Genomic DNA, 21,497 nt, shown 5'->3' with positions numbered 1-21,497 from the left:
CTGAGGGTGATAACGCTCTACTTTGTATAGATCATTTTCTTAGACAATGTCAAGTGAGTTTTCTAAAAAGCTACTTCAAAAGCTTGCCAGATTACCACATTCATTCAATTCCTTTACAATATACACGCTCTTTGTCTTAATCCTGATACGCTGACAACTGCTCTGTTAATGATTTCACATTCACAATTATGAATGACATACAAATCAAGTACTGTATATGACATATTTTCAATTTCATTGCGAATTTCACCAAATAATGAATAATTTGCACCCTTGGAAATTTCTGTCGGTCAGTGGGCAAATATTGCATGTTTATTTAGATACTTACATGTCACTAACACTCACCTGCTTACTTATGTGTGGCACTTCAATAAGTCTTGACTTAATCGATTTTTATTCTCAAATGACATTGACAAGGGATGTTAGACTATTGAGCATGCCAAAAAAATTAACTTTTTTTAAACCATGATGTAATTCCTGCAACAACTTAATGACAATTAGACAGGTGTGCATAATGGACTGCAGCAGAACAGCAACAAGGATATCAATTATTGGGGGGGGGGGGACAATCTGGCCATATCTGATTATTGGGGGGGACTTGTCCCCCTCAATGTATATTGTGGCTACGGCCCTGGTTGAATGTATGGGCATATGTGAGTTGTAAATTGTTGTAATTCATTCAACAGGAATGCATATTTTACCTACAGCCTAACCCAACCCTAAACCTAACCAAGGGACCAGAATTTGTCTCTTGGAGGCAGCTCATGTAGCGTGCTATTAGTACCAACAGAGGGAAAGGTGAACACATTTGAATTGATGCAAAACTGTCTGATGCAGTAATTTTGCAGAATGGGGCTGTTTTCAGGGCACATGAGCATTCAGTAGCAACATGTCAATTTACTGTGTGATCAAAGGCTTTTTGCCATTTTTGAGTTTGATAGCCTCAGTCCTCATTCACTGTCATTATAAGGAAAAAGATGGCCAGGATATTCTTCAAATATCCACCTTTTGTGTTCCACTGCAGAAATAAAGTAATACGGGTTCGTAAAAATGTGGGGTGAGTAATTAATTACAGACTTTTCACTTTTGGTGTGATATTTCTTCAAACAACAGTTTGGAACATATTTTGATAGACAAACTGGCAACCAGTGCAAATTAGATAAAAACAGGTGTAATGTGGTATCTCCTCCTGTATTTCGTAAGCACTCTAAATGTACCAAAAATATGATAGGGAAAAGTCTATTCTCTTGCTGACAAAATATGTAATTATTATTCTTTCTTCTGATAATTATCATTTTCAAAGAGTTTTTAAGATATGTCTTCCTAGTTCCCATATCAGTCTCGAAGTGATTAAAGTCTGTTTTGTTACATTTCCTATTTTCAAATAATCAGGCCCTGTGGGCTTTGGGATTCCTGAGGACATATTTCCAGCTGCAGAGTTGAGGCCAATAGCTCCATCTACAGACACTCAACACAAGCTAACAAACTTTTTCTACAAGTGAGCTCAATACCAGAGACATAATGGCTTCATATAACACCTATCATAGCAAACAATAAAATACAAAAAGCCAGACAAGTCAAGTCATTTTTATTTGTATAGCACCTTTCACAACACACATCGTTTCAAAGCAGCTTTACAGAAGATCATGAATTAACAGAAAATGAACTGTAATATCTATAATGTCTTAGAGTCATCATTGTGTAGTTTGATAAAATACGATTGTGAATTGTGTTTAAAAATAAGTACATAAATAATAATTGTATTTATAACCCCAGTGAGCAAGCCGAAGGCGACTGTGGCAAGGAACACAAAACTCCATAAGATGTTGGTTAATGGAGAAAAATAACCTTGGGGGAAACGTCATGGTACTTTCGTAACCTCCGTTCCCTGATGGAGGGAATGAGACGTTGTGTCGATGTAGTTACACTAGGGGTCACTCTTGGGAGCCCCAAACACCTCTGCTTTTTTGAAAAAAGGCCAATGAGAATTGGCGAGTGGAATTTGCATGCCACTCCCCCAGACATACAGGTATAAAAGGAGCTGGTATGCAACCACTCATTCAGGTTTTGTGCTGAGGAGCCGAGACCAGGTCCCAGCCATTTCAGCAGGTAGTTCAGCATTGTGGCAAGAGGGACACAACATCTCGTTCCCTCCATCAGGGAACGGAGGTAACAAAAGTAAACATGATGTTCCCTATCTGTCACTCTCTCGACATTGTGTCGATGTAGTGACACTAGGGGTCCTTATACAAAACGCCACAACTATTTGAACTGTGTTACGTGAACTGGCGGTGTGTGATGGGCAGACTGCCGAGCGTCGAACGGTCCATCAGGAACAAGTTGACTGCCCAACTATAGGGACAGGCTAGCCCAGCCGAGGCCTCTTTCCCTCTCTTTTCTCCCCAAAAAGAGTGGAATTGTTAACTGACTGGGAGCTATAAGTAACTGCGTCGGGGGGTGTCCCTCCCTCGGGGAAGACACCGTGGAGACCACACCCCACCCAACAAGGGGGGGGGGGTATTTTGAGTGGAATACGTCACATGGACTTACCGAGTCTTGTCGGAAATATGTCATGTGGAGAGGTCCCATGGTAGGTCCTACCCGAAGGGGGAGGAGTTTCTACAGAGCATGGCGACTGGGGGCAGAGGGGCCTCTGCCCAAGGAAGACGCAGTTTGCCGACAGGGAAACGATTTTGCAGAAGATATCACATGGAGTCGCCTTCGGGGAACCAGCACATGTGGAGCACCTACCTCAGTAAAGGGGCTCATTAGTGCACGTACTGGGCCGGTCAGCGAGTTTCTCCGCAAACTCAACTGCCAGAGGGCTAAGGAGGAAACTCATCCAGGGATCACAGTCTGTGAACACGACTGGGAGTCAAGAGCGCACATCTTCAACTCAAGGGAGGGGAAAGGCTCTATGTGCAAGCGGTACACACGGCCAGATTTCCCCGGAACTTACCTGCTCGTGCCTGCCAATACATGGGACAAGACCAGCTCAACCCAGAGATTGTAGAACTTCGCAAAGGTGTTGGGTGTTGCCCAGCCCACTGCTTTGCAGATGTCTGCCAAAGAGGCGCCACTGGCCAGGGCCCAGGAGGCCGCCACACTCCTGGTAGAATGGGCTCGTAACCCCGCAGGGGGTGGCACGTCCTGAGCCTGATATGCCATCATGATGGCGTCAATGACCCAGTGGGTGATCCTCTGTTTGGAGACAGCGCTTCCTTTCCGCTCTCCACCAAAGCAGACAAAGAGCTGCTCGGAGCTTCTAAGGCTCTGCGTGCGATCCAAATAGATGCGTAAAGCTCGCACCGGACACTGCAATGCCAAGGCTGGGTCTGCCTCCTCCTGGGGCAGCGCTTGCTGGTTCACCACATGTTCCCTAAAAGGGGTCGTGGTAACCGTGGCACATAGGTTTCTCGTGCCCGGTTGGGGGTCTCAGGATCATGTGAGAGTAACCCGGACCGAACTCCAGGCACGATTCACTGACAGAGAACGCCTGCAGGTCCCCTACCCTTTTGATGGAAGTGAGCGCAGTCAGGAGGGCAGTCTTCAAAGAGAGTGCCTTAAGCTCAGCTGACTCCAAGGGCTCAAAAGGAGCTCCCTGTAGACCCCAAAGGACTACAGAGAGGTCCCACGAGGGGACGAGACGCGGACTGGAGAGATTAAATTTCCTAGCGCCTCTCAGGAACCTGATGATCAAGTCGTGCTTCCCCAAGTACATACCATCTGCTGCATTGTGATGAGACGAAATAGCGGCTACATACACCTTCAAGGTGGAGGGGGACAGCCGCCCCACCAGCCTCTCCTGCAGGAAGGAAAGCATCGATCCGGCTGCGCATCTCTGGTGGTCTTTGCGTTGGGAAGAACACCACTTAGCGAACAGACGCCACTTCAAGGCATACAGGCGCCTCGTAGAGGGAGCCCTAGCCTGAGTGATTGTGTCTACCACCACGGGTGGTAGGCCACTTAGGTTTTCTGCGTCTTGTCCAGGGGCCAGACGTGGAGATTCCAGAGGTCTGGTCACGGGTGCCAGATGGTGCCCCATCCCTGAGAAAGAAGGTCCTTATTCAGGGGAATTCGTTAGGGGGGGCTGTTGTCGATTTTCTGAGCTGCTCTCTTGAGAGCATGAGTGTGATCATTGTACCATGGTGTAGGGCTTTTTTCTTTAATTTTCTTTAATCGAAGGGGGGCGACACTATCAAGAGTGCTAGAGAAGACTGTATTTATATTTTCTGTTATTTCATCAAGTTCTTCTAGGCTTTCGGGATTACTGAGTGTATGAGATAGATCTGGCAGATTATTAGTGAAGCTATCTTTAGTGGTCGAAAGAATAGTTCTGCCTGAACGATAGCGTGGTGTAGATTGAGTAACATTAGCTGATCGCAGCATACAAGAGACGAGGTAATGATTTGAGATGTCATCGCTCTGCGGCAGAATTTCTATAGCATCAACATCAAATCCATATGACAGAATTAAATCTAGCGTATGATTATGGTGATGAGTTGGTCCTGTTACATTTTGTCTGACTCCAAGAGAGTTGAGAATATCGATAAATGCTAATCCCAGTGTGTCATTTTCATTATCTATGCGAATGTTGAAGTCACCAACAATTAAAGCTCTATCTACAGTAACTACAAGATCTGATAAAAAATTTGCTAATTCACCAAGGAAATCAGAATAAGGCCCAGGTGATCTATATACTGTAGCAAGGGTAAAAGATGACTTTTATTTATATCTGACAGTGTCACATTAAGCATTATTAGTTCAAAAGACTTAAATATATATCCTGTCCTCTGAGTAACACCAAAAACTTCACTGTAAATTGTAGCAACACCTCCTCCTCGACTCTTCAGACAAGGCTCATGTTTATAACAATAACCTGGGGGATTCATTTAATTTAAACTAATATATTCATCCGGTTTAAGCCAGGTTTTATTCAAACAAAGCACATCCAAACTATGATCTGTAATAATTTAATTTACAATTAGTGCTTTGGTAGAAAGAGATATAATGTTTAGTAGCCCTACCTTCATATGATGTTTATCTTAATTTCTTTTTATTTATTTTTTATTATAATTTGTTTTGTTTTTTTTTGTTTGTTTGTTTTTTTTTTTGTTGTTGTTGTTGTTCAAATTTGACCTGAATCAGTTTTTTTATAAATTATTTAGTGGGAGTTTTGTGTTTGGTAGTTTGGGGAACAGATACAGTGTCTATGTGATTTCTAGGTGATACAGTCTCTATGTTATGTGGTTTATGTGACCTGTGTGATGTCTCAAGGCAGCTAGCAGATGTTCAGATTAACCAGTTTGTCTGCTTCCTGACCTGGGCCCCAGTTAGTCAAATACTATCATTATTAAGACTATGAGCCAAATTACTAGAGAGGAGATCGGCACCTTCCCTGGAGGGATGGAGTCTGTCTCTCTTTAGCAGGTCAGGTCTACCACAAAAAATCTTCCAACTGTCTATAAATCCTATTCTATTCTCCAGACACCACTCAGACATCCAGCCATTCAGTGACACTAATCTACTATAAACTTCATCACCACAACGAGCAGGGAGGGGGCCAGAGCATATTACAGTGTCTGACATAATTTTTGCACACCTCTTTAACATTATCTTTAGTGATCTCCGACTGGCGAAGCTGGACATCATTAGTGCTGACATGAATAACAATTTTAGAAAATCTACGTATAGCATTAGCCAACACTTGTAAATTTGATCTGATGTCAGACGCTCTGGCACACGAAATGCATTTAACAATAGTGGCTGGAATCTCTATTTCCACGTTCCTTACAATAGAATCATCAATTATTAGGGGTCTTTCAACATGATTCTCAATGAGTGCATCACTGAGTGGAAATCCTAACAGGAACGGGAGAGTGGTGTCGCTTTGCTGAGCAAGTATGCCGCCGAGATGTCACCCAAATGCCCTGGTGTGGGGGCTCTAGAGCCAGAACCAAAGTGTGTGTTTTGCTTACTGTACTGCCTGCATCCGAAACAGTATCTACTGGCTTCTCTTTTTCACTGACCTCCACTATTGTTCGGATGCGTGTCTCTAACTCATTAACCTTCTCCGTCAGCCTGACTAATTCTTTATATTTATCACATGTGAATCCCTCACTGCTGACAGAAGAAGCTATTGTAAACATGTGACATGCAATGCAGGAAGAAATAACATGAGCAGATGCCATGCAAGTGATTGTTGTTATTGTTGTTTGTTGTTCCTGAGCAGTGAGGGTTTGAGATCGATGTGAATTCCTCACGCAATTGTTTGTTGTTATGGTTGTTCTTGATAAGCGGTGGTTTAGATTGATGCAATAATCCGTGTAACCCAGAGGAGAAAAAGGGTGCGCGCTGTAAAATGCACGCAGTTTAATTGCGATAGAAATAGAAAGCGAATCCATGCAAAGAGAATAATGTTTAAAAATGGCAGATGTTAAGGATTAAAAGCTGAAAATAGATAGATAACTGATGCTAAAAAAGCTAGCAGGCTACAAACACAGACTTGAGCTAGGCGCCAGCAGCAACAGGGAAAATACACACAGCTGAAGCAGTAGAAAAGCGGAAAACCCGAAACATGTGTTAAAATGACAAAAGGACAATGTCCGTTACTGCAGTCCTGAATGGATTCAGCACATTCCTAGTTTACAATTAGGCCACAGCTTCTGAATTTCCTCACACCTGTCATTATCAGTTATGCTTTCTAACCAGAGTACTTAGTAAACATAAAAATTGTACAAGCTTGCCTTCAACAAATTTCTTGCAAATTAAAAATGCTTTGCTTTCAGATGCATCTATGGTCCTGCTTCATGTTGTGCATTGCGATCAGCTTGTGGATTGCAGCTAGAGCAAGTGGCATCAGAGAGATAGAGAGAGACTCAGAGAACATCATACTCTAGAGACTCAATTAGATTCTGCATGTCAGACAGATTTCTCGGTGTCTCATCCAAGCTCAATTGCTAAATTGTGGCTATTTGTTTCCACGCCTACATGAACCACAGTCTCCACTTAATAAAGGTTACAGAAAGCTGCTGGTTTTCTGCTTGCCATGTCTTGAGGGGTTAGAAATAGGATTTAGCTCAGGAAATAAGTTATTGATTTCTCCAACTAACCAAGTGAGGCCTGGCTGAGAGCAAGCAGTGTTGATAAGGCTAAGAATTAACAAGTACAAGTACCCAAAAGTTTGCTGAAATGCTGTAATGTTCTCTGAGCATTCAGGCTAGTTTAATCTAATGTGCCGTTAGATTAACACTATAGATATCAAGATAAGAACTCAACACTGGGTGTGTTTATAACAGCAGAGCGTGAAAAAAGAGAATGGGCTATTGTTAACAGAGTACAGTTGGTTACTGGTTTAAATTGTATCAACATTAGCACAAAGATTCAGTTATGTGGACACCCCTTGCAGGAAGAGCTTAAATACAAAGAAAGAGTGTTCGTGATCTTTACAAAGAAAATGTAAAGAGTGCTCAATCTATTACCTGCAAACAGTGGATATTTTCTGAATATTTACTTGCATTATGAAGAATTGCACCAATTGGAACCGAAGAGAATTTTATTACATGAGTGCTTCTTAAATACTTGAAGCACAGAAGAAGTGGTCTAATTTGTGCTTTTACACACTTGCTGTGTGCAGGGATTTGAATTCTGTCAGTGTCAGCATAATTACATGACAAACAGAAAGGATGACTATTTACATTGATGACTGTCAAAAAGTGGCTTTGAAGAACAGAATTACCTGAATTCACACTATATGTTGAACATAATCCTCTGCATTTTCGGTTGTATGACAGCACTTTGGATGTTGCGTAAGTCTTATACTGGCAAGCATAAATTTAGCATTACATATTAACAAATGCATGCTAGCACACACATACAGTAAATATACTGTCAAAAAAATGATCAAAGAGATACTTCAAAGCAAATCAAAGGACTAGCATATAAAGTCCTTTAATGCAAGTAGCAAGGTATGTGCTGAATCTGTTCATGTAGCAGATACCATTATCTTAATCATTCCTGCTCAAAAGATCAGCATGGTGAGCAGTATATGTTGGGTTTTGGTTGATTGTCTCCAGCATTGGATGCTGTGTGCTGGTGTTCCCAGCAGGCTTCTAATCTAGGTCAACCAGCATCACGAAAAAGGTAATGCTGCTCCACCAAATAGACCAGCAATAACCAGCAAAAACTGGGCTGGGCCAGCATGGAAATTCATGTTGGTAAACTAGTGCTTTCAACAGGCATAACAGCACCATATTTTTGATTGTACATCCTGTGAAAAGTATGTCTATATTTACATTGCCATGTTTGGGATGAGTAATTTTATTTCTGTGGTCTTGCATGGAGTTACACAAGTAAAATCATGTAGTGCATTTCCATCATAATGCCGAACAGTTCAGAGCACGATAAGTATTTTATTGCGGTTTAATACAGAATGATTACAAACCACTCCTCGCATTAGCTAACCATACTTAGAACAGGAGAACCCAAAATGATCACACAGGAAATCATCCTGGTTACTTTCGTAACCTCCGTTCCCTGATGGAGGGAACGAGATGTTGTGTCGATGTAGTGACACTAGGGGTCACTCTTGGGAGCCCCAAACACCTCTGATTTTGAAAAAAAAGGCTAATGGGAATTGGCGAGTGGAATTTGCATGCCACTCCCCCCGGACATACGGGTATAAAAGGAGCTGGCTCGCAACCACTCATTCAGGTTTTGTGCTGAGAAAGAAGGTCCTTCCTCAGGGGAATTCGCCTGTCGCGAAGAGCGTGAGGTCCGAGAACCACATCTGGGTCGGCCAGTAGGGTGCTACTAGGACGACCTGCTCCTCATCCTCCCTGACCTTGCTCAGGGTCTGTGCAAGAAGGCTCACTAGGGGAAACGCGTATTTGCGTAGTCCCGGGGGCCAGCTGTGTGCCAGCGCGTCTATACCGAAGAGTGCCTCGGTCAGGGCGTACCAAAGTGGGCAGTGGGAGGATTCCTGGGAAGCAAACAGGTCTACCTGTACTTGACTCAAAATCAGCTGGACCACCTGGGGGTGGAGCCTCCACTCTCTCCTGAGCGTAACCTGTCGTGACAGCACGTCTGCTGCAGTGTTGAGGTCGCCTGGGATGTGAGTGGCTTGCAACGACTTGAGGTACTGCTGACTCCAGAGTAGGAGACTGCGGGCGAGTTGTGACATGCAACGAGAGCATAGGCTGCCTTGGCGGTTGATGTACGCTACCGTCGCTGTGTTGTCTGTCCGGACCAACACATGCTTACCTTGGATCAATGGCCGGAGCCTCCGCAGGTTGAGCAGTACTGCCAACATCTCGAGGCAGTTAATGTGCCAACGCAGCCGCGGGCCAGTCCAAGAGCCGGCGACAGCGTGCCCATTGCATACGGTGCCCCAGCCCATCTTGGAGGCGTCCGTTGTAACCATGACGCACCTGGAGACCTGCTCTAGGGGAACCCCTGCCCGTAGAAATGCTAGGTCGGTCCAAGGGCTGAAGAGGCGGCGACAGATCGGCGTGACGACCACGCGATCTGTCCCACGGCGCCATGCCCAACTCAGGATTCGAGTCTGAAGCCAGTGCTGAAGTGGTCTCATATGCATCAACCCGAGCGGTGTGGCCACCGCTGAGGATGCCATATGCCCCAGGAGCCTCTGAAAAAAATTCAGTGGAACCGCTGTCCTCCATCTGAACGCCTTCAGACAGTTCAGCACCGACTGTGCGTGCTCGTTCATGAGGCGCACCGTCATCGAGACGCTCTGAACTGGGGAGAGTTTGCTCTTTTCCCAGTTGACCCGAAGCCCCAGCCGGCTGAGGTGCGTGAGCACCAGGTCCCTGTGCGCACACAACATATCCCGAGAGTGAGCTAGGATTAGCCAGTCGTCAAGATAGTTGAGGATGCGGATGCCCACTTCCCATAGCCGGACAAGGGCTGCCTCTGCGACCTTTGTGAAGACGCGAGGGGACAAGGACAGGCTGAAGGGGAGGACCTTGTACTGGTACGCCCGGGCCTTGAAAGCAAACTGCAGGAAGGGTCTGTGTCGAGATAAAACTGAGATGTGGAAGTACACGTCCTTCAGGTCTACCGCCGCGAACCAATCTTGATGCTGGATGCTCTCTAGAATGCGTTTTTATGTCAGCATCTTGAACGGGAGTCTGTGCAAAGCCCGGTTCATTACTTCCAGGTCCAAGATTGGCCACAACCCACCACCTTTCTTCGGTACGATGAAGTAGGGGCTGTAAAACCCCTTCTTCATCTCGGCCGGAGGGACAGGCTCTATCGCACCCGTCCGTAGAAGGGTAGTGATCTCTGCACGCAAGGTAGCAGCGTTCTCGCCATTCAACGAAGTGAAGCGGATGCCGCTGAACCTGGGCCAAGTCGGACGGTCCGGGTCAGCCATTGTGATGGGTTGGAGAGCGCAAGCCACAAGTCCAAACTCCAGGCTAGGGGGACCAAGGGGACAATCATGTCAGACGTACTGGTGGGTGGGGCCTCGCGGCGGGGAGGATCCTGAGGCGCCATGTCGAGGGGGCTTGAGCCCCATGGCCATGCTGAGTCCAGGGACATTGAAGCACTTACCTGGCTCCTGATACCCATCATATTGGCTGGGGAGGGGGGAGGAAGAATATCGTCCCCGCAGTCTGTCAGAAACAACCCGGTGTGGGCGTGCAGGGGCTGGGCATGCAGGGGCGCTGGAGCGCCAAACCTGCCAAAATGGGACGGTGGACAGCGGTCGTGATGACGGCCGTGCGCACCGGATGTGACCCAGGGAACAAGAAAACCGCTCTTTTGTTGAACTTTTGGGTACCGCAGCCTCTTGGGCATGCGGTGAAATAAAATGAAACAAAAGATTCTCCTGCCGGCCCTCCACCGGGGGATGGAGTGGTCTGTCCACCAGCTCCAGAGTAGCGGGTCTCCTCGTCCCTGGGTCGCCCGTCTCAGGGGCGCTTCGAAGCCTTCCTCGGGTTCTTGGCGGCCAGCCATGAGACGGGTGGTGTCTGCTACCTGTGGTGGGCTCCACGCCGGGGCCGGGCACCGGGGGCGGGCTGCGGCGGAGCCAGTGTTGTTGCTGCAGGAGGATGCCCTTGGCGACGAGCAGACGGGTTGCGGGGTCTTGAGCCGTGCCGGGGCAGGATGTGTTGAATAGCCTCTGTCTGCTGCTTCACTGCTGAGAACTGCTGGGCAAAGTCCTCGACGGTGTCGCCGAACAGGCCAACCTGGGAAATGGGGGTGTCAAGGACCCGCGCCTTGTCAGCCTCTCTCATCTCAACCAGGTTGAGCCAAAAGTGGCGCTCCTGGACCACCAGGGTGGACATCACCTGCCCGAGAGACCGCACCGTGACCTTCATCACCCGGAGAGCGAGGTCGGTCGCCAAGCGCAGTTCCTGCATCAATCCCAGGTCAGAACTACCCTCGTGCAGCTCTTTTAGCGCCTTGGCTTGGTGTACCTGCAGGAGAGCCATGGCATGCAGAGCGGAGGCGGCTTGTCCAGCAGCACCGTAGTCCTTAGCCATCAGAGATGACGTAAACCTACAGGCCCTGGACAGGAGCTTCGGGTGCCCATGCCAGGTGGCGGCGCTCTGCGGACACAAGTGCACCGCGACCACCTTATCCACCTGGGGAATCAACGAATACCCCCTGGCCGACCCACCATCGAGGGTAGTGAGAGCGGGGGAGCTGAAAGACTGGGATCAGGTAGTAAAAGGTGCCCCCCACGATCTCGTCAGCTCCTCATGCACCTCCGGGAAGAAAGGGACTGGGGCAGGGTGTGGCTGTGAATGGCGCTCTGGGCCCAGTAACCAATCATCGAGCCACGAGGGTTCAGGGGAGAGTGGAGGGTTCCACTCTAGCCCGATGCCCACGGCCACCCGGGAAAGCATGTCCGTCAGCTCCGCGTTGGCCTGAGACTGAGTGACAATACCCGAAGGAGGAAGCGGAAATATAACGACTGCAACCAGGAATAATACACAAACGGAAAGTCAGAAAATATACTCTTTTAGAATATACTCTTTTTGTTCTGCCGAAGCACCCAAGGCCGTTCTCTGCACTCCACGGATGCAGAGGGGGAGAAACCGCTGAAATGCACCGTAGATCCAGCAGTTTAAGGTGAATAGTAGCGAGATTGAATTCAGTGCACTGAACGCATCTGCTCGGCTCCGAAGAGAAAATCTGAATGAGTGGTTGCGAGCCAGCTCCTTTTATACCCGTATGTCCGGGGGAGCGGCATGCAAATTCCACTCGCCAATTCCCATTGGCCTTTTTTCAAAATCAGAGGTGTTTGGGGCTCCCAAGAGTGACCCCTAGTGTCACTACATCAACACAACGTCGAGTGAGTGACAGATAGGGAACGGCATGTCACTGAATGTTTTGGCACAAATTTTCGGATTCAATGTGCTAAATTCTCAACAAAAATCGATAATCACCTTTGCAAAGGAAAATGTGACCGAGCCAAGAATTAAGTTCTTGTGCTTGCGCAGTGCGTCACAATTGCAGTTCCAGTTTCGGCCACTGGGAAAGTCAGTTTGGACATTCAAAAGGAATACACTGATTTTATCAGACAAAACATTCAACCTCCCATCACAGATTTTTCGTAAGATCAGTCTGAACCATGTTGGAGAAACAGCTGTAGTGATGTTGTGACTCACTATTGGACACTTGTCAGTTATTATAATGATACGCAGCACATAAATGTCAGTAGGCTGCCTCCAGTCTGCTCAAAAGACCAGACAGGAGAGATAGGATCCACATTACAATCAAAGGACAACTTTTTTTTCACACACTGTCTCCTCATTATCCAGAAGGTCAACATTGTCTTCAAATCTCATTACAGTACGGTGACAATGTCAGTTAGAGACAAGTTGCTTTCCATGTTTACTGTAACACTGTTGTTAACCAGGCATTAAATAAACTTAACCCCAAAACACCTCCTAAAAGCCTGTAGGGAAACAGGTTATCCCTGCTTAGACTAAACCTTAACAAGATGCTGTGCTTCCAAAATCATGTATATGTGTTAAGTATTGATTTTGCAACTGTGACATGAATCATTCATCGATCTCACAAACCTGGCAAGAGGAGTCTGTCTTAAAAGAGACTCAAATGTGACTCTACAATGCAAAATCAAAGCAAACTTGTGGCTTTCAATCACACTCCAGTGGATTTGCATTCGACTATTTGCAATAGCAACCAATTACAGCTTTGTCACACCACCTCAAACATAGTAGATGATTGCCACAGAGCGGTGTGATGTTTTTTTCTGAAGGACAGCTGGGTTTCCATTTTGTAGACAACATGCTGAATTCTGATAATTATTTGGTGCACAAATGTAAGAACGGGACTCCCCGTGATACATTGAAGAGTTCAGACAAGTAAAATGTTTGGGACACCTGTTTGAAAAACAAAAAAGTATTTATTTTTTTTATTCCATTTGGCGACACTTGTGGCACAGAAATTATGCACTAAATTCAAAACTGTTCCCAGTACTGTGTTAACCTATCACAGAGTAATTTCATTGTTATAAATTGCCTCATTAGAACTGTGAACAAGCTTCCTACGATCCACAGAAATAATTTAGGCTTGTGAACAGAGTAGAAGTTATCCCCTTGCTAAATGAAATCTAATTAACATCTGTTTATCAGGATGAATCAACAGCCATACATTTAGCAGCACTGGCTGTGACACACAATTAGCACTAATTGCAATGTATGCAGCGGAGATGCAGAGATTGTGTGAATTTTCTCAAAATAAACAATGATAGCTCTATTGTACTCATTATCTCCTTATGTTGCACAAAGACGAGCCCCTTTAAAAAGAAAATTTCAAGTTACCTACAAAAACTATGTGATGAGGTGATAAGGAGTACACTACAACAGGACACTTAAACACTGTTCATGTTTCCTTAGGGGGACCTGAAAACATTGTTCAGGTGAACAGAGCCAAATCTCTGTAGGCTCTCATTAGAAATTAGTCCAGTGTGATACCAGAGATTTCCTTACCACTATTATTTCTAGCATGAGAGCGGAAAATTCTGAGGCAGATGAAAGAGATGTAATCTTTTACTATCCTGAATCTTGGCTGGCCTCTGATCAAATAACAAGCAAGAAAACTCACAATGTATACAAAACTTGTACAGAACCACAACCCGTTGGGTTATTAAACATACTAACTAACAGCATCTTAAATACAGTAAATACAAAAATACTGTTGTCTTATTTTTAAAATGAGAGGTGTCTAAAAAAAAATAAAAATAAAAAAAAGAGCAAGAGAGGTGAGAGTAAATTGGATTTACAGCTTTTAGTACAACTGCATTTAATTTAATTGAAATTCAATCCCATTAGAAGGACATTTCATCCCAACCTTGAACCTTGTGGGACTCAAAAAATCAATTTACAAGCTGATGTGTAAACCGGTTATATAGACCAACTGCAGCAGCATAGCTTAGATGTAAAAGGACATTTAATATGCACTACCTGGATAAAATGAAACTATGTTTCAAAAGTGAACTGAAATATTTTAGTAGAATAGTGTTTTAGTGAATAGATAAATACACACTTTGACAGAGCTGATATAGAGCGTTTTAATGAAGTCTTCTTGGACTGGTGACCTTGGATTAAAATTCATTTGAATATGCAGAGCTAGAAAAAGCAGAAAAGTTGCAAGCTTAATCTTAACCTTTTCATGAGTAGGGTCTAAATTCCACTGAAGTGCCCCCTGGAGTGAGTTACACTGCACAGCGGGTAGAGGGAGGCAGAATGTACATGAGTATTTTTATTTCTTGTCATAAAAAAATAAAACAAAATACTGTATATAATATAGTAAACATGAACAAATGGGTTATGTCTGCTGTACTGTATTTGTTTTATTTATTTGTTTTTATAGCTGTAAAAAAAACAAATAAATAAATTATATCAGCAGTCCGTTTTGCCTATATGCACTGTTTGACTTCTCAGACATGTGTGTGTGTGTGTGTGTTTGTGTCAAGCACTAATGTAAACAGACTTGTCTGTGTGCATCGGATAATCACGCTCGATCAGCATGTTTTCACTGTGAGTATACGAGTTTTAAAACAGTTATTGTGGTGCTTTTGTGATAGTTTGGCAGAAAACAAATGTATTATATGCCTGAAAAGATTGTTTGACGAATGACAACCACTACTAATATAAACAAATGGCAGCACACTTCGGAGGAAGATCGTGTTTGAAGTATTGACTGTGCGTATAAGAGCTGTACATTTTTTATCGTAGTACTTTGGTGATGAGTTGGATGTATGTACATAAAATAAACTTATTCTGTGGTTTAAAAAACTGTACAAATAACTGTTTGAGTGGCTATAAATTACAGATGCTTGACCAGCGTAGCCTGTGTTGGCGAGAAAGCTGATTTGAATCTGGCAGCTTGTAAGGTAACTTGCTGTTGCAGAAACACATATGTGTGACGCTACTCTGCGGGGCCCAGTTATTAACCATCACATATGTGCGATGGTACATGTGAAAGGGTTAAATCAATAAACTGGCAGACTCTGCCAAAACAAGTGTGACTGGTGAAGATAGAATCTCCATCTAAATATTGAAGTTGACCATTAAAAAGCACTCTTCTGTCAAAGATGACCATCCTTTAAGGATATAAATAATTCAAGCAAAAGAAAAATCCAAAACTTTGTACTAAAATCATAAATCCATCCAACACAAACAAAAAACATTAAAAAGCACCTTTATGATGTTACACAAAATAACTATGATGTGTAATAATGATACGCAATTTTCCAAATGCATGATGTGTTTCCCTGTGAACTCTTGCCTCCATAATTTACAGAAGCCATAACTAAATGGATAGGATGTAACCATAAAACTCTCACAAATAGCTAAATGGGGGATCAAAGGGGGATGCTCAAGTCAGATTCAACTCCAGTCACACTCACAATTTCTCATTCACAGCATGTATTCTCTAACAGCACATCTCACACATACCCTCTTTGTACTCCATTAAAGTGTCGGAGAGCCCTTGAAGTGTCACCTGTACACCATTAGCTGTTTCATCTCATTCATACAATGCTCTGGGGCCATGGCCAAATGATTATGCCAGAGCTAATGTTGGTTTTCAGAAGTCAGCAAGGGACATGTTTGAACATCCTGTCTTATGAGAGTAAGTTTTGCATTCGCATGCCAAACATGCTTTCAAGAACCATACTAAGACTTGATAATACCACAGTGAGCCTTGTAAAGGCTTGCAAATTCATTTTGTAGGAATAATTGATATAAGAACATGCAAAAAGAAACTTTATAAAACATTTTTATATTAATTTTGCAGAATTATTTAATGCATTTTTGTGTGCTTAGTATGCGAAATTAAGTCTGTTATTTATAATTAAGTCAATTATAATGCATGCAAAAGAGAGGAGAGGAATATTAGATGTCAGAACTGCATCTGAAAAGAATCAGGGAGTTGAAACACCAGGAGACTCCCTCCAGCATATTAGTCTGCAAATTACTAACAGTGGGAACTTTAAATACTGTACAGCAACACAAGCTATGATTACATTGCTCTCTGAGGAATAGCATGGTCATATCTGTTATTCAGTACCTTTTGATATTATGTAACATTTAGAAAATCAATATGCTTGTAATTTAAGGAAGTATTTCTATTAAATGGTATTCCCCCTTTCAGAAATATGCTGGTCAAGCTGAGGGACTTTATTAATATTAACTTGATTATTTACACAGTGGAAAGAATGTTTTATGGTTTGGATGCCTTACATAATTTAAATAATGAGTTAAAGTTAGTCATTGCTTTGTGAGGGACTGAGAGCACCCTTACAGGAGGGTGTCGACTTGAAGTATTATTATTTTTTTTATTTTTTTTTTACCTTTTTTTTTAATTTATTTTTATGTTATACCAATTTCTGTAATATTATCAAGCAAGAAGGAAATTAAGTGTTTTATGCTGAGACAAAGCAACCAATACCAGGAAAATGTAACATAATTAATAAAATCCACTGTTGATATTTAATGATGTTTATTAATATTACTGATGTTTGTGCTGTTGTTTTCTCCCCCAAAAACTTATCTCACTTCCTGGAGGATGAAAGGACATAGACATGGAAAAACCTATGAATTGATTGACAGTTAAAATAATACTCCCAAGAAGCATGTTTCAACTTAAGGATATTTAATTCCAGATAGAGTAAAGAAAAATCGAAGAAACACAAATTTAATAGCACCCAGGAACATGGGCAAATATCAACATCTGCTCAACATCAACAAACACTAATTCAAAGTAGTGAAAATATTTAAAAGTCACCCCTGTATTAACTTAATTTTGATATTGTGAGACAAGAAAACAAACTATCATAAACATTGCGATTTTGACAAAATATTAAGACATACATGAAATGGACATGAAAATGTAGCCACTGCATAGGAATGACCCACAGCACATATATTGAAATCATTACTGTAGTGTTGTGTTTAAAGATGCTGGTTGCACTCATCCTCTTAATGGATCGATATATGCATATGTTTTATTTTTCACTTTTCTATACCTTTATTGATAAACGTTTCACTACAATCAAAGCTAAAACAAAAGAGAACAAACCATCCACTGTTTTGCCATTGGGAAACATTTATCCACATACCGAATTAATAAATGAAATTATTACAGTATATCTGCTAACTCTGGTCTCCTCCAACTAAAAATTGTTTTTTTTTTTATTTTTTCATCTAGATAAGCTTTAAAAAAATGTATATTGATGTATTGCTGCCCTCTACTGGAAAAGTGTTTAAAAAGAGGTACTGTTATACCAGCAGCCTACCTTCTAAATTCCCAAACCTCACTTACCCAAAGTAATCAAGTCTTTGATGTTCTTAGCTTACAATTATTATTATTTTTTAAATTATTATTATTTAATAATTTATTTATTTATTTTTTATTTTATTTTTTTTGTAGTTCTAAGATGAATAATGTTAATGCAGAGCATTATCAGTTACAGAGAAAATGAATAAACAAATCACTCTTAATGTTATGCAAGAAAATGAGGGCCATTTGAGAGCAAGAAGGATAATTGGGGTTAATTTGTAAGATAAACATTTGAGAGGTCACAGTGGCTTGTTAAAAAGAAAAAATCTAGCACTGAATTCTACTTTTTACTATAGGTGATTGGAAACAAAATGCAATAAAATTAATATTCAACTGTTTAGCCTAGATCATACATTACTGGTCAGGATTGCGGAAACAAAAGTGTAAACCCCAAAAGGATAAGATACTATATGGCTCTTCACCCAGATAAAGGGGAAAAAGCTACTTTGTAATCTTTACTTCAGTTCAGAGTCTGAGTAACCAAAAAAATAAGAATATTTGTATGAATTCCTTGCATTACACAACAAACTAACAAACCAACTTTCCATTTAAACATTTCACAAATAAATAAATATAAATATACTGTACTTTTTGGTTGTCAAACCTTGGAACATGATAATGTGATAAACTACATCTGTGGTCGCTCTTCTAGGACAGATGTGTGAACGAGGAACTGATTTAATCAATCCACTAATAATTCCCTTCACAGAAGTTGGTTAAAACTATAAGCAAAAAATGGCTCTGAAAAATTAGTTCTGAGGAAACTCTAGCATAATTTGTTTGCAGGTGACACTTGATTTGATATTTTATTATCATGCAATAAAAAAAAAAACATGCATTTTTATAAGTGTGGCTTCAGTGCCTAAATAATTTTTGGGGCCACTGTATGTACAGTTGCTATTTGTATGCAGTTTTTCCAGCGCTGTTTTAAGTGAGACCACTGCATGAATATATTCATGATATATAAACTCAGCAAAAAAAGAAGCGTCCCTTTTTCAGGACACTGTATTTTAAAGATAATTTTGTAAAAATCCAAATAACTTTACAGATCTTTATTGTAAAGGGTTTAAACAATGTTTTCCATGCTTGTTCAATGAACCATAAACAATTAATGCACCTGTGGAACGGTCGTTAAGACACTAACAGCTTACAGACGGTAGGCAATTAAGGTCACAGTTATAAAAACTTACGACACTAAAGAGACCTTTCTACTGACTCTGAAAAACACCAAAATTAAGATGCCCAGGGTCCCTGCTCATCTGCGTGAACGAGCCTTAGGCATGCTGCATGAAGGCACGAGGACTGCAGATGTGGCCAGGGCAATAAATTGCAATTTCCGTATTGTGAGACACCTAAGACAGTGCTACAGGGAGACAGGAAGGACAGCTGATCGTCCTCGCAGTGGCAGACCATGTGTAACAACACCTGCACAGGACTGTTACATCCGAATATCACACCTGCGGGACAGGTACAGGATGGCAACAACAACTGCCCGAGTTACACCAGGAACGCACAATTCCTCCATCAGTGCTCAGACTGTCCGCAATAAGCTGAGAGAGGCTGGACTGAGGGCTTGTAGGCCTGTTGTAAGGCAGGTCCTTACCAGACATCACTGGCAACAACGTCGCCTATGGGCACAAACCCACTTTCGCTGGACCAGACAGGACTGGCAAAAAGTGCTCTTCACTGACGAGTCGTGGTTTTGTCTCACCAGGGATGATGGTCAGACTCACATTTATCGTCGAAGGAATGAGCGTTATACCGAGGCCTGTACTCTGGAGCGGGATCGATTTAGAGATGGAGGGTCCGTCATGGTCTGGGACAGTGTGTCACAGCATCATCGGACTGAGCGTGTTGTCATTGCAGGCAATCTCAGTGCTGTGCTTTACAGGGAAGACATCCTCCTCCCTCATGTAGTACCCTTCCTGCAGACTCATCCTGATATGACCCTCCAGCATGACAATGCCATCAGCCATACTGCTTGTTCTGTTGCACGATTTCCTGCAAGAAAGGAATGTCAGTGTTCTGCCATGGTCAGTGAAGAGCCCGGATCTCAATTCCATTGAGCACGTCTGGGACCTGTTGGATCGGAGGGTGAGGGCTAGGGCTATTCCCCCAGAAATGTCCAGGAACTTGCAAGTGCCTTGGTGGAAGAGTGGGGTAACGTCTCACAGCAAGGACTGGCAAATCTAGTGCAGTCCATGAGGAGGAGATGCATTGAAGTACTTAATGCAGCTGGTGGCCACACCAGATACTGACTGTTACTTTTTTTTTTACCCACACACACATTATTCCATTTCTATTAGTCACATGTCTGTGAAACTTGTTCAGTTTATGTCTTAGCTGTTGAATCTTTGTTCATACAAATATTAAGTTTGCTGAAAATAAAAGCAGTTGAAAGTGAGAGGATGTTTCTTTTTTTTTTTTTTTTAAAGTTTAGTTAAACAAATGTACAAACAATCAAATAGGCAGGCCAGTACATTGTTCTTTCCCATGAGTTAGCCGTTTCCAAGAAAGTAATTTTAGTCTCTGATTCTTTAGTCCAAATTTCCAATTATTTATCAATTTGTCTTTGTCACAGAATGTGTCTGGAATGAGGACCCAAATGCAGGAATGAGTGAAAAAGAAATTATTTTATTAAAACAACAGAAAACAAACATACAAAACTCTCAATAGGGAGAGGAAACAAACAAAACCAAGAAAAATATATAAACAGGAACCAACCTGAAAAAGGAACAAACAAACCAACTCACAAAACGATCTGACAAGTACAAGAGCGAAGAGGGCACAATATATAGAGGCAAAGCACATGAGGAACAGGTGAAGGCAATTACAATGATGAGGACTAGACAGGGAGAGTGATGAGGGTAACGAGGAGGTGGGGTCAGGGAAGCACATGGCAGACAAACACAAAGCCATGTGCTAACACATGAGACTACAACAGACACGTGTACATGGTAATGAAGGCCCAAACATAGACATGTGCACTCACACAGAACACAAGACTAACAGAAGAGTATATGGCAAGAGGACTGAACCCAAAGCCATGCGTTCACAAAAGACGAGACATGGAGCAAGAGTGTCCGGATCCTGAGCCAGAACAGAAACTGAACTAGGTTGATGAGTCAGGACCCTGACACCATGCTCTGAACATGAAAACACAAACACAGAACCTGGGTATCAGGATCCTGTCACCACGATAAGCATGACTAACAAAGTGACAGGATCCTGACAGTCTAACCATTCAGATGGGGGGACTGCAAGCCGATACTGTTTACAGGAACACATCCAAGTTAAGAATAAGCCATTAAACTTCAAAGCTCTCTTGATGACACTGCTCAAAAAATGTATCTTCTGTTTGATGCCATGTTCTCCAGAAACTTGTTGCCATGAATCACTACTAATAATTTGGAGAGCAAAACAGCATATATATTGGGTGGTGGTATAGCTTAGTGGCTTGGGCTAGAATTAGGCTCGAAAACAGTTGCTGAAATTCAACATTTTGACGAATAAGAACTTGCAGTTAGGGTATATTCAATAGTGGCTTAATAATGGTTAAAAATACTGACAGCACTGTGCAAAATTTAGATGCTTAGAAGTAAATAAAATAATTAATAATGAATAATTTTTTTCCCCAAAAATTCCACTGAAATACA

Source organism: Myxocyprinus asiaticus, chromosome 8, assembly GCF_019703515.2.
Source record: "Myxocyprinus asiaticus isolate MX2 ecotype Aquarium Trade chromosome 8, UBuf_Myxa_2, whole genome shotgun sequence".
Lineage (NCBI taxonomy): Eukaryota > Metazoa > Chordata > Actinopteri > Cypriniformes > Catostomidae > Myxocyprinus > Myxocyprinus asiaticus.
This window is presented reverse-complemented; position numbering follows the sequence as displayed.